The sequence below is a fragment of the Notamacropus eugenii genome, chromosome 6 (genome assembly GCF_028372415.1).
Source record: "Notamacropus eugenii isolate mMacEug1 chromosome 6, mMacEug1.pri_v2, whole genome shotgun sequence".
Classification (NCBI taxonomy): domain Eukaryota; kingdom Metazoa; phylum Chordata; class Mammalia; order Diprotodontia; family Macropodidae; genus Notamacropus; species Notamacropus eugenii.
Window position 1 is genome coordinate 320006728 of NC_092877.1, and position 14563 is coordinate 320021290.

Below are 14563 nucleotides of genomic sequence, written 5' to 3' on the forward strand. Positions count from 1 at the left end.
TTATGCAACAAAAAAAAAGACCTAGTTTTGGGGATATACATCCTGATACAGCCAATGTATTCCCTCTCAAAAAAAAAAAAAGTATGGCTGAGGTAAGCTGGGAGTGCAATTAGGCCATGGATACATTTAAATAGCAAATATGGTGCCAGACAAGATTGAACTAGACTAGAACAATGACACTTGGGAATATCTATTTAAGGAACCAGATCCTTTGTAGACTTAATCAGAGAAAAGGGGCGAGACAAGAGATGTTAAGCTAATTATAAAAATATGGCCATGCCAAGTTATTCCTTTAAGAGCTGCTAAAATGTTCAATGACTGAATTTTTTAAAATGACAGGCTCCATCTGCAGGTGACCTTTAAAATTCAAATCATTGAATACAGGAAAGAGAATTGAAGAGGAACCAGCTGCAGATAAAATCTATAGATATTATATAGCTGGAGAAATCGACACCAGAAGAAGCCATATAAAGATCAGAAAGCAGGAACGCCATCAAGAAAGGAGCAAGAACTCTGGGAATAAGACAGACTGGGTAAACTGGGTGCAAAGAGTGCCCTGACAGATACTGTATCACTGAAATCTGTGTAGACGAGAGACCCAAAAGCAACCCTGTGTCTTCTGTTTCTATTTAGGCTCCCTCATGGATGCCTGAAACCTTTACTTCTGGGGAAAATCCATTGGTTTTTCTTGACTTTAGATGTTTACTTTTTCATTATAGCAAGTGTTAACTATAAGTCTTTTCTAATTGGTGGGTACTTATCATAAATTCAGTTGGGAAGAAACAACCAAAGGTGAAACATGAGAAGAGAGGGAGGGGAGGAGGGAGGGAGAGACGAGGGAGGAAGAGACACAGACACAAAGATAGAGAGACAGAGTGCTAATTCTGAGTTCTTTGCAAGAGTTTAAAATACATACATAAATACATATATATATAACTTAGAGACAAATACACACACATATGCATATATATGTATACATACATACAGAGAGAGAGAGAAAGAAAGAGAGAGAGAAAGAGGAGAGGAGAGGACAGAGACATAGAGGGAGGGAGAGGGAGAGAGAGAGACTACTAATCTAAAGGTGTTTTGAAAAAGGTCTCTCTAGGTGGGGACTCAGAGTTTTACATGCATACATATATAACATATGTGTGTACAAACACACACAAAAACACACACAAAGGAGAGAAAGTTACAGATTTTTTGTTACAACTTCCCAGAGCATACAAAGAATATTTTTGCTAGGGGGCAAATACAGGCAATGAATTAATAGTAGGTTAAGAAAGGAGCAAAAAGAGGTGGTTAGACAATCTTGCAGATACAAAAATAATGCTACTGCTCCAAATGTATATGGCACAGTGAAACAAATACACACATGTATACGTACATATATACACATGCATGCATGCATGGGCATGCAGTGGGATGTATACTCCAGGTCTGGCAAATGGTTGAGCAAAGGCATAGAGACCATTTGAGCCTTCTACAATAAATTGACCTGTCTTTTGCCCAGTGTGAATCGCACATGTACCTATCAATTTAAATGTTGTCTCTTCCACTGTTGAATAGTTCCTGGAGGACCAGGAGAGCTTATTTTTATATTTTTGCCTGCCTTGGAAATAAGCATAGAGCCAGAACATAGTAGATACTTAAAAAATGCTTGCTGATTTAGACAGAATATTGAATTTAGGCGATAAGTAATAATTCAGTTTGTCTGGAATACAGAATTTATGAAATGGAATAGTGTGGACTATGGTGGGAATCAAGGTGTAGAGGGACCCAGACATGGCTCACACATTATTGGCGGATCCATTTTATTGGTAGAATCACATAGTGCTTATGAAAGGGTGGTTTGGGGAGGAATACACTGAAGAGAAAGGAATTAACCTGGGAGAAGCCACATCATCTTTAGCTCAGAGATTCTTAACCTAGGATAGATTTTCTTCTTGTTCTTGTTGTACATTTTTACAGTCGTATTTTAATAATATTGATTTTCTTTGTAATTTTAGGTATTTAATGTCTTTAAAACCTTTGTTGTGTGAAGGGGTCCACAGACTTCATCAGACTGCCAAAGGGGAGGGTCCATGACAAGGTTAAGAACCTATGCTTTACTCAGAACAGCATACCGATAGACAGAGAGATGTTGTGGAACTACGAGGTACACTACTATCCTTCAAAACTAGTCCAGTACGTTATTTACACACACCATTTTGGTAGAGCATTTAGATCTTCATAAAGGGGCAGAAAGTGTAGTTTTACGCCAGGCCTGCCAGTTTAAAAAGAGAGTGAAGGAACTTGTCTTTTTCCCTTCAGGTGAAAGTGGAATGTTGGCTTAAATTATCTGAGGCCTCTCAATTCACCTTTGTTCAGCTGTTAAGTAATAGTCAGCCTTAGGTTATCTCTGTTTACACTGAAATCTGCGGTCAAAATGATTGGACTTTAAATCTGTTCTAATTAGGTCATTACTGATAAAGGGAACAATAAAACACATTGGCAGTTGCTTGTTGGCATCCAAGGGTCCAAATTACTTAGAATGCGTTTAGCAGGAAGGGAAGTAGTACATTAGAGAGCACTCTGGGCCTGCAGTCAAGAAGACCCAAGTTCAGATCCAGCCTCAGACACTAATTTAGCTACGTGAACTTGGAAGAGTCATTTAACCTCTGTTTGACTCAGTTTCATGAAATATAAAATGGGGATGATAATAACACCTACTGTCACAGGGTTGTTATGAGGATAAAAGACAAATTTGTAGGTGCTTAGACCAGAGTCCAATATGCAGTAGGAGCCATAGGCTCATTACTGTTGTAATCTCACCTAGCATATGCAGTTAGGTGCAGTGGATAAAAAACATTGATTAAATTCCAGCTCTACTGCTTACTATACCTATTTGAGCTTGATCACTCTAAGGCTCAGTTTCCTCAGCTGTGAAATAATGGGGTTAAACTAGATGATTTCTGAGCTTGAGATCCCTAGACCAATTTAGTAGCCTTTTGTTAGCCAGGCTAGACTGCTCATCAGCAGGGCATCAAGCCAAGTTATTCTATGTAGTTATTTAAGGCGCTTTGAAAGGTCTAGCTAAAAATTATCATTATCTGTCTGAATCCTGTTCAGGGTGTGCTTTAGTTAGAAAATCTTATAAATTCATCAGTTTAAAAAAATAAAGGACTAAAGTCTTCAAATTCCAGATGTCAAACAATCAACTTTATGTAGTCCAATGTATACTTTGTTAAACACTTACTGGGACAGCTTATTTGGAAGACTTTTAACAAATCGACTATAGAATAAATCCGACAGATGGAATATGAACATTCTACCTGAGTTTGGTTTATAAAGTCATTTTATATTCGGTATGTTTAGAAAGTGGTTCTTAGGATCTATGTGCCCTGAGGTGCTTCATGTTGACATTTAATATGGATCAGATTTCATACATTTGTCTAGGAAACTTTAGTAAAATTTTGTTTGTTTTTATAGTTTGGATGTATAAAAATTATATGAACTCCTCCTCTTACCTATTTCACTACTCAAAAGTCCTCTTCTTAATCCCCTACTTTCTACTCTTTTTCCTTAGTTTCTGATGAGAAGGTGACCCTTCCCTTTTCTAGGTCAACATTGTACTCTTGATCTCATCCTTCCTGGGTTCCTTTGAGAACTTCACCCACTCAATCGTGGCATCTTTTTCTCCCATCTTCAATCTCTCCTTATCACAGGTCATTTTTCTTCCCATGCACATCTGTCCATATCTTCTCTGTCCTCAAAGGAAAAAAATATGACCTTATTTGTTTCGCTTATCCCCTCAAACTCTCCTACTTGATCTTTTCCCCTTTTGTAGCCAAATTCCAAGAAAGAGACTTCTACATTGCTTGCCTCCATTGGTACACCTTCTACCGTCTTCTCAATCCCTTGTCATCTGAGTTCTGATATTACCACTTCATGGGATTGGCTCTCTCCAAGGCTAACAATGTTATGTCTTAGTGAGAAATCAGATGGTCTTTTCTCAGACCATGTTCTACTTATCCTTTCTGAGGCTTCTAATATTATTGATTACACTGCTCCACCTAGATACTTCTCCTCTTTTGTTTTTGGTGACACTAGTCAGGTCAAGAAGCAATATTAAGCACCTGTTGTGTTCCAGACACCGTGCTAACTGTTGGAGATACAAAGAAATGGAGAGAAAAATAGTCCCTGCTCACAAGGAGTTTATAGTCTGACAGGGAAGACAACATGAAACTACTATGTACAAACAAGACATACACAGAATAAATTTAAGATAATTTCAGAGAGAAAGTACTAAGATTAAGAAGGACTGGGAAAGAACACCACTTTTCTTCTTTCTCTTTCCACTCTCCTGCTCTTTCCCTTTCAGTTCCCTTTGCTGGATAATCACTCTTCTCCCATTCACGAAGTATGCATGTCCCCCATGGTTTTGTACTGGGTCCTCTGTTCTTGTTTCTGTATAATCTCTCTCATTGACTCTCATGGGTTCAATTATTATTTCAGTGCTCTAAATCCAAATACTTCTAAATGTAAATTCTAGTTCTGTCTTACCCACTAACTGAAGGATGTCATCATCATTATTGTCGTGGCTAACATTTATACAAGACCTACTGTGAGTCAGGCACTTTTCAACTAAGTACTTTTCAACTGTTATCTCATTTGATCCTCACAACAATCCTGAGAGGTAGGTGCTATTATCATCCCCATTTTACAAATGGGGAAACTGAGGCAAAAAGAGATTCCTTTTTTAAAGTGACTTGATCATAATCTGAAATAAGAAAAAAATTAGGGGCTTTTTTTAAAGTGAAAATGATACAATAGTGAAGATATCAAGTTATCATTAAATCAGGTCAACTAATTCCTCAGTATTTAATGACAAGTGATTTCCAGAGCTTATTTTTATGATAAAAAAAGAATAAAAATGTAGGAAACTTATTTTAATGTAATTCAATTGGACAAGACAGGTCATCTGACTAGTTTGTTTCTCCCAGATTTTCTCAACTCAAATTTGTACTGTTGGCAATATTTAGCTGTCAAAATAAGATTATACCAGAAGTTCTTGCCCTACAAGTGATGCCTTTTGTAACTAGAAAGCTGATAGGAAAAAAGGAAACATGTGGTCTGTAGGTAGCAAATACTCCCCCCATCTTCCAGCTGCCAACCTTAGAAGATTCCATTACTCAATTTAGACTTTACCTCTAGCTCAAGAAAGAAGGGAACTTATCCACTAAGACTGGAAAGAGGGAGCTTAGCCTTTAGTCAACTCCGCTTTCTCCAGTTGCTAGAAAACAGAATTTAGCCTTTAAAAAAGAGTCTTCCAATCCTGTGATTATTTTACTTCTACAAAGATAGATGTCTTACTCTAAATTATTTGCTACTAAATGACAGAGGTAACACAGACTTAACAGACTACCTAGGCTAGTCTGGCTTAGCTGCTATGACTACCTTTTCCTTAAAAACTAATGTTTAATCCTACAATCAATCTATAAAGACATCAAAGCAATTACTGTTGATTTTCTTTTTGTAGTGTAAGGTTGGATTTGAACTCAGTTCTTTGGAATGCAAAACAGTACTCTCTCTACTGTGCCACCTACTTGACATCTCCCTTTGGATGTCCAATAGGCATCTCCAGTCTCAAACAAAACTCATTTTACTTTCCCCTAAACCCATCCTTCCTCCAAACTTCCATTTTCCTATCGATAGTATCAATATCACTCCTATTACCCATAAATACAATCTTGGTGCCATCCTTGACACACCAACTCTCACCCCCTTCCCCAAATCCTTCTCAGTTGCCTCCTCTTATCCATTCTAATTCTTACATCTGTTCCCTTCTCATAATTTTGGAAGCTCATCACCTCCCACTTGAAATATTATAATGGTCTACTAATTGATCTCCCTAATTCCACTCTTCTTTCTAATCCATTCTACACAAAGCAATGAAAGTGATATTTTAAAAACACATATCTAACTAAATCATTTCCCCTCTCAAAATTTTGCAGGGATGCTCTCTGTTGCCTGCAAGATAAAATATAAAATTTCTAGTGCAGACATTAGAACTCTCCATAATATGACTACTGCCTATCTTTTATGGTCTTATTTAAAATTACTTCCCTTTAGGAACTCTTTCTTCCATTCAAATTGCCTTGCTAGCATTTTCTATACACAAAATTTCATATCCTTACCCATGCCTTTGCACAAACTGCCCTTTAGAATTATCTCCCTCTTTACCTCTTGGAATTCCTTCAAAGCTCATTTCAAGTATCTCTGCTTTTCCTGGTCCAGTCCATAGTTAATATTCTTTTTCCTCTTTAAATGACTTTGTATATATCTGTATTTACTTATCTGTATAATTTTGCACTCTCCAAACAGAATGTAAGTAAGTTCCCTGAGGACAGGAATTACTATTTGGGGAGAGGGAGAGTGGGAGAGATACTTATTTGAATGGTACCTAGTATAGCGCTTTATACAGAGGGCACATTTGATGAATTACCTTGCAATGGTAAGATGATTATATTATACTGAACATGTAGGGACATTTGTTTCTTATTGGATCAGAGAGCCCACTTAATAATACATACTATTTATATATCACTGTATGTGCAAAATCTGACATTGTTAACTCACTAGTAATAACATAAACCAGTCTGAGATTCCACTTTAGAACAATAAGAACTTTTTTGAAACCTTAGAGTGTTTGAAGACTTTTTTTTGAAGATTTGCCTAGCAGTTCCTTCCTTGGAAACAAGGAAAAAACAATGATTCTATAACCAGTTGGAGGAAAATTTAGTTCTTCCCAAGCCTAGGGAACATTTTATATTCATATTCTTTTTTTAAAAGCCCATGCAATTTTGAAAAAAAAAAAAAAGTAAAATCCCATCAGGTGGGAGGGGGGAGCGAGGGAAAGATTATTTGGAGAGATTTTTCAAATGACTTTTTAATCAGTAATGGCTCTGGAAGGGTAAATTCAAAACCCTTGCATCTACACAAATATAAATATTTTGAGGTTGTATTCAAATGCATATATTCATCCTAAAATATGAATTTCTTATTAGCATATATTTGTATTCCAAGTTGATACAATCTAAGAGTGAAAGGTAGAAGAATATACTAAAACATTCTTTCCAAAGTGAATCTTCAACAAAAAGTCATGTCTGCAGTTCATTGGGAATGAAAAAACCTGGTTGCTGAAGGCTGGGCCCATGGATGTGGGTGCCATTTTTTTCCCTTTGAAAATGTGGCTCATGCTGAGGTCACTTAAGTGAGCTATAAATTGCCTTCTAGGTGAGATTACTGGCTTCTTCGTGCCCTAGAAAAAAGTTCTAGCTTCAAAATCCTGTTTAAACTGGTAGGAGTCATTGGTAATAGATGGGTTTAATGTTTCCTAGGAAGAATGAATGGGAAAAACATTATTCTTAAACATACTTTGCAAAATAACAAGTTGGATGGCAAGAAAAGTCATAAAATTGAAGGCATTGTGAGTACACTGAGTAAAATTGACTTCAGCATTCACCAAGGACGTTATTTGGATTTAGCTTCAAATTAGAAAGAAAAATTAACCACCACCTTCCATACCAATAATACATTTTAAGTAAATTGGGTTTTTAATGTTTTTTTTACACCTACACAGATTTTGTACTTCTGCTTGTGAATAAACATTTGCAAGAATCGTTACCCAGAAGTCATTTGAAATGTAGAATGATAAGTAAAAAGAATGCCTTCAATTTATGTATTTCAGTAATTTTATGTGACCTCTCCTCTTGAGCTGATGAAGAATGTTTCTTAGCTTATAGTATCATGCCCTAGCAAATGGGTAACTTTTCATATTTTTAAAATATATTACTGGTCTTGATCTTCAAGTTGTTTATCAAACCAGTCCATCTGTTCATTTAAAAATCTCTTTCCTAATAAGGAAGAATAAAACATTCCTTCTATAGATAAAATTTAAGACTGTTTTATTCTTTTAATTACATTTCTTCACTATAAAGTTGAAAGAATTAATAAAAAGGATGTGGCCCTCATTTGTCAGACGTGAATATTTTATTGTTTCAGAATTGAATCACTTCAAAAACAGGAATGTTACCTATTGTAGAAAAATAAAATGTTATCAAAGCATATTTCTCATATATACCATTAAATACATACATATACACAAAACATGACAGCCTTATACAGTAACACATGTTGACCATCCACAAAACAATTTTAGTGTTATATCCTCCCAAGAGGCCATTAAAAATATGGAAAACAAAAATATTCATTCAATGAAATTATGGTGAATTTGTGATTCCATCAAAGTAGAGCAGTCAGTCTGCTGTAGTGGGATAAAGTGTTAAACTTGAAATCAGATGACCTTGGTTTGACCAAGGGCAATTATATGCCCATGGGTAAGTAACTTTATCACTCTGAATCACATTTTCCTCATCTGTAATATGATGAGGTTGGACCCATGGACCTCTAAAGTACCTTCCAATTCTAAATTTATGATCCTATAGCATTCTCTTCAAAGATGTATTTTTCAACCCATCCTTCCCCTTGCATCTTATGCAGGCCTTATCCATGTTGTTCCATACCCTCTTCCCAAGTGGTCTGCCCAATTTTATGGGTATGGGTGGGTGCAACAGGAGCTCAGAAACAAAGACTTTTAACAGTTAAGAAAATTCAATATTAATTCATTTAACTAAGATGTTTTGGCATACCTGCTATATTCACTAGAGACTGCTCTAAGGATGCATGATAAAGATGTAAAGATAACTAAGCTCCAGACTGTTCTAGTACACTAAAATCCCTGCTGATGTGGATCACAATGCCTCTATGCCTTATGAGACATTTAGCATATTGTAGTGGCCAAAATAATTTCTCAGCCAGTAATAAATCAGGTCATAAGCCTCTCCAAAGTTAGCTAGACTGATCCTTAGTCCATATTCAAAACATTGCCTTGGTAGAAGCTACTCGAACTTGCATTCTGCCAGAACTGACTTAGAAAACCCAAGATATACCAGAATAATTCTAATACTCCAATGGGTCTGCAACCTCATTGCTTCAAGAGTACCTTCCAACAACACAGATCCCAACTCCTCCATGCCTGTTAATACTGGGCATGTGTTGTCCATGTTCTCCCCAAAGTTCACCACAAGGGTCTACCCAACATACCAAAAAGGTCTTCCTTGTTTTTTACCAACATTGTAAGGGAAGACAGTATGTTGGCTGTCCACCTGTCATTCCTTAGCCTTGAGATGAGACCAGCACATTTTTTTCCTCTTGCTGTGCCATTCCTTGATACTTTGCTCCTATTCTACTTGAGTGTTCATCATTTGTGAGTATGGCATCCTGCTCCAATGTGCTTTGCATCTTTCCATTACCCTCTGTGTAGTGTTTGTCTTTAGTTCTTTGGTGTTCCAATTCTTGCTGCCAAATAGCAACACTGATAAAGTGTATTGAAAAAGATGAGCCTTTGTTTTTACAGGAAGCTTAAAATCAACAAAAGAACTTTATAATGTCCCCAAATAATCCAGCCATCTTTCTTTTTCTTTTTCAAATCTAGGTGGAACTCATTATCCCTATGTAATGCTTGACTCACATATATACACACTGTTGCACAAGCTCCATGGGATTTCCATTCAGATGCATGTCACAATTTGGGCAATAGACATTTATCCATTTGGTCTTTCCTATGTAGATAGATAGACCAATCTCCTATGAGTGATCATATATTTCTACCAAGATATTTCACAATATCTTTGAGCTTGACGGAATCAACATAATTCCATCTACAAGAAATTCATCCAATGCTTAGTTTCTGCTCTGGATTTCCTCTATCAGAGTGGTGAATGCCTTTGGCAAGTATACATCTGCTGTTTTAAACTTTACCTGATATCGATTATCTTAGGCTCACTGAGTAGTGTTATTGTTATTATTAAATCTTTCAGGAAATCCTGAGTGATATTGGTGCATGGAGAGGAGATATTCTACTCTAAAAGGGCCAATAAGGTGGTGCTTTATTCTACTTAACAAAATGTTTTTTTGTCATTAACAGTTAGCACAATTGGATCATATATTCTTCATATTTCCCAGTTAATTATGAGATGCTAAATATGTGACCCATTGTTGAATATCCCTTGTAAAAGGCAGTTTATTTCCTGTTAGTACTCTCATCAAGGATACCCTCTGCTTATGAACACCTGGTCCACATAAAGATTTTGTATAAATGAGAAACTTGGCATATATGTCAGCCGTTTTGATATTATTTGTCACCTTTCTTTGGTAATAATAAGGCTCATTTTTTTTTCCTGAGCCTTTGGTGTTTTCCCTTTCTTTAGGCATTTTGTATATTGTTGTTGTTCAGTTATTTCAGTCATGTTCAGCTCTTCATGAACCTATTTTGGGATTTTCTTTGCAAAGATACTGGAATGGTTTGCATTTCCTTCTCCAGCTCATTTTACAGATGAGGAAACTGAGGCACCCAGTTGCCCAAATACTAACATATCCTTACAATTTTATAGCCATTGAGATGTCAAATCTAGATGCTTTTCCAATTTTTCTTTCTCTTTAATTCAAATATTTCCTTCTCTATAACCACCTCAGGAATTATGATGTAAGGATCCAAATGTGTGGGTTCCATTATCCTTGATAGAGAAAATTTGTTAAAATTTCATCTTTCCTGATAAACCGTGATGCCAGAGGACTGAAAATGAAGCACATTACTCACTTCTTGCCAGAGAGCTGATGGACTTGAACTATGGAAAAACATATACATTCTGACATGTCCAATATGAGAATTTGTTTAGTGCACTATCAATATTTGTCATAATAATTTTGTTTTATTTTTGTTGATCATTTGAGGCAGTCATAAATCCATGCAAAACTAAATAAAATTCACATAAACAAAGTAAAGAAATACTAAGGAAAATAAAAATAAATTATTTTTGTAAATATTTTCCAACTCATATGAATATGGACTCAATTCAACTCAAATAAAATCAAACAACTCAGATAAAAATGAAAAGAAGATTGATAGGGAAAAGTTAATTCTCACTAAGATATAAATAACTAAAAATGTTTAATGACAATTTTTATTCCTAGAGCAATCTACATTTTAGAAAGAGAATACTCCTCAAGCCAAATGAGTGGTAGATTACAATGCTATATACTCTGATCCTGACTTTGCCTCTACCTAGTTTTGTGACCTTAGGGAAGTCTCTTCATTTCTTTGTGACTCAGTTTCTTCACCTGTAAAATGAGATGAGTGAATTCTTGACATGGCCCCAAAAGTCCTTTCGAACTCCAACATTAAATGTTTCTATTGCCTAGTTTCAACAATCCTCTAACTCGGGGCTTCTTAAATTTTTTCTACTCTCCTGTTTTGGCAGCATTCCTTGGTGCTGAATGGCCTAAGGGCATGCACAGTGCAAAGGGGACATGCTTTGTGTTCAGAACCAAGGCTGCAGTGAAGCTATGCAATGCAACACAGGCAGGTACTATCAGAAACACATCAAATTCAACAAACTTTTGATTTTGAATTAATTTTTAGTCACTGCAAACTTTTACTGTTGCCAATTTTTTTGCAACCCCATATGAATTCTCTACCAACAGTTCAAGAGGCACTGCTCTAGGTAACCACATTGCCTTAAACCAGGAAGATCTGGATTCAAATCGCCCCTCAAACACTTAACAGCTTTGAGATCCTGAATTGGTTATCTAACTTCCCTGGCCTCAGTAAAATGAAGGGGTTCTCATCTTTCTCATTTATAAAATAAAGGGGTTAAATTTTATGACCTCTAAGATCCTATCCAGCTTTAAATTGATGATCCTAGTGAGAAAATTTGATTTCTAGTAATGAATTCATCCTAAATTCACTAAATGTGTAATTTAACCTTTGTTTATCTTAATTTCTTCATCTATAACAAAAATAATAATTATGATTATTATTAACAACAACAATAATAATAATGTCTGCCCTAATTCCCTCATAATCAGGTGATTTTTTTTCAATTTCAATACATTAGAATTTTTTTTGCCAATCAGAGTCATATATTTGTACCTCTGATGAAAAAAAAGACCCATCTCATTTATTTTTAGAATTTAATTATAGGATCACATTGTATTCTGGATTTATAGAAAGAAAAAACATGAACAATGACTTGCATGTCTTATTGAATAAGATGAATTAATTAGATTATAAACTCTTTGAGGGAAGGAAACATTCCTTATTTTTGTTTGTAGCCCCAACAGCAATTAGCAAAGGTTCTGGCAATCCAATCTATTTAAGCAAGCATTTATTAAGCACCTACTATATTCAAACATTGGGACAGCCTTTTGGGATACAATGACAAACCAACATAATCCTTGCCTCCAAGGATCTTGCACTAGTCAGCTGTATGGCCAAGGCAATATTCACAGCATCAACTGTGACTATGAATACACTGCCATAGTTCTGAACTGCAAAACATGACAGACTCACCATATAGAAGGAAGAAGAAAAACATTAATTCAGACACCAGAAAGCCAAGTCTATCACAGCAACAAAGAAATCCATCATAATAACCAACAAGTCTATACACATTATCAAGCCTTCTCATAAACGAACACCCTCAAACAAAATACCCTTCTCTCACTCACAGCCAGCTGCCTGCTTCCTCTTTCTCTGTCTCTGTCTCTGTCTCTGTCTCTGTCTGTCTCTCTCTCTCTCTCTCCCTTTCTCTCTCTCTCTCTCTCAGATCTGACTGGTCTCTCTCACTTCCTCTCATCTCTGCCACATTCTTTCCTATTCCACCCATTCAACAAGTTCCTCCTACCAAAGACTCAGGTGACTCAGGCTTCCATGTGACTCAAGCAGGTCACATGGGCCTATTAATGGATGGGAAAGATCTTCTCATTATGCAAAACTATATTACAATACATTAACCATACATCAACATATAGTAAATGTCAATTTGATTTTTTTTTAATCAGACATTGAAGGACGACATGCTATACCATCTCAAACCCAGCTATACCATCTCAAACCCAGTGATTTTGTGTTTATTCACTCAACCTCAGCCCCATTCTCATGCATTTTTGTAAATAAAAGTCTGATGTAAGAGAGGTATTTTACAAATGCAACTGGGTAGTTCAGGATTCAAATTAAGTAACAGTTATCTGATTAGGAAGATACCTTCCCAATCCATAAACATTTCATCATGTATCTTGAGCAGAAAGGACAACTGGAAAGACTGAGGGTTAAAATTGAGTAAAGTTTAAAAGCAACATCAATGTTCTGTACTCACTGATCAGTGTATTTCAGAATAGTTGTAATCTGGGGGATGGAACTTGTTATCCTTTCTCACAATATTGGGCCTTGAGGTTACATTAACCCAACCTTTCAAAAAATGAATAATGTTAGCACTGACTGAATGGAGGGGTTTGTGCACTGTTCCAATTGCTCTAGAAAACAATTTAGAATAATGTAAAAACAAGTGACAAAATTGTTCTTTGACTGAGACATCACACTGCTGGACATATACCACAAAGAAGACAAAGAAAGTTCTCAAATATGTCACATAATACAGTTATCCCTTCCACATCACAACTTTCCCCATTATAGTTTCAATATATGGTGTCAGCAGAAGAAATTAAATGGGAACTTTGGGGGAGTTTTGTGGAAGTCATAGATGACACATGAGCCAGCTGGTGACATGGAAGAAGTTTAGAAACTCAGAAATATATGAAATATATGTATAGTATTGTACAATATCAACTCAAATTTTACAGTATGGTACTGTAAATACCCTACAAAAGAAAAAGAAAAAAATAATCTGACTTCTCTGGTGTGAAGGGAGGGCCAACAATTTTACACCAATTTTCCAGATGGAAATCTAACCCTGGCATAATTGAAGGTATAACTGTATTTTTTTTTTTTTGCAATGTCAAAGAACTTGAAAGAAAGTAATTGTCCACTAATGGAGGAGTGGCTAAACAAATTGTAGGACATAAATATAATCATGAATATTACTGTACCCCAAGAAATAATGCATGTGAAGAATTTAAGGAAATATGTGAAAACATATGAATTGATGCAGAAATATAACCAGGAAAATGATACGTACAATAAGTACAACGATATAAATAGAAAGAACAATAAAACAAACTGAACTTTGTATAATTATAATGATCAAAATTATAATGACCTCCTCTGGAGAAGAAATGAGAAAATAAACCTCCCTCCTTTTATTGAAAAGGTGGTCGAAAATAGGAATGGAATGTCACGTGCGCTGTCAAGCAAGTTCAATGTGTTGCTTGGATTTTCCAAACTTTTTTTAAAAATCTGTTATAAGGAGAAGCTCACCATATAAGGGAAAGGGAATAACTCAGAAAAAAATGTTATGTAAAAGAAAAAACAATAACATATTTTAACAATATAAAATGTATTTGTCTCAACCATATTTACCAAAGTCACCTTTTCTTTCTCTAGAATTTCTTCTCCTTTGAACTTCTCACTTCACTATATTAAGAACACAATGGCATGACGTAGCAAACACAATTGGACTATTTGGCCACCCAAATATATCACTTACCTTAAATTAAGAGAAGGTAT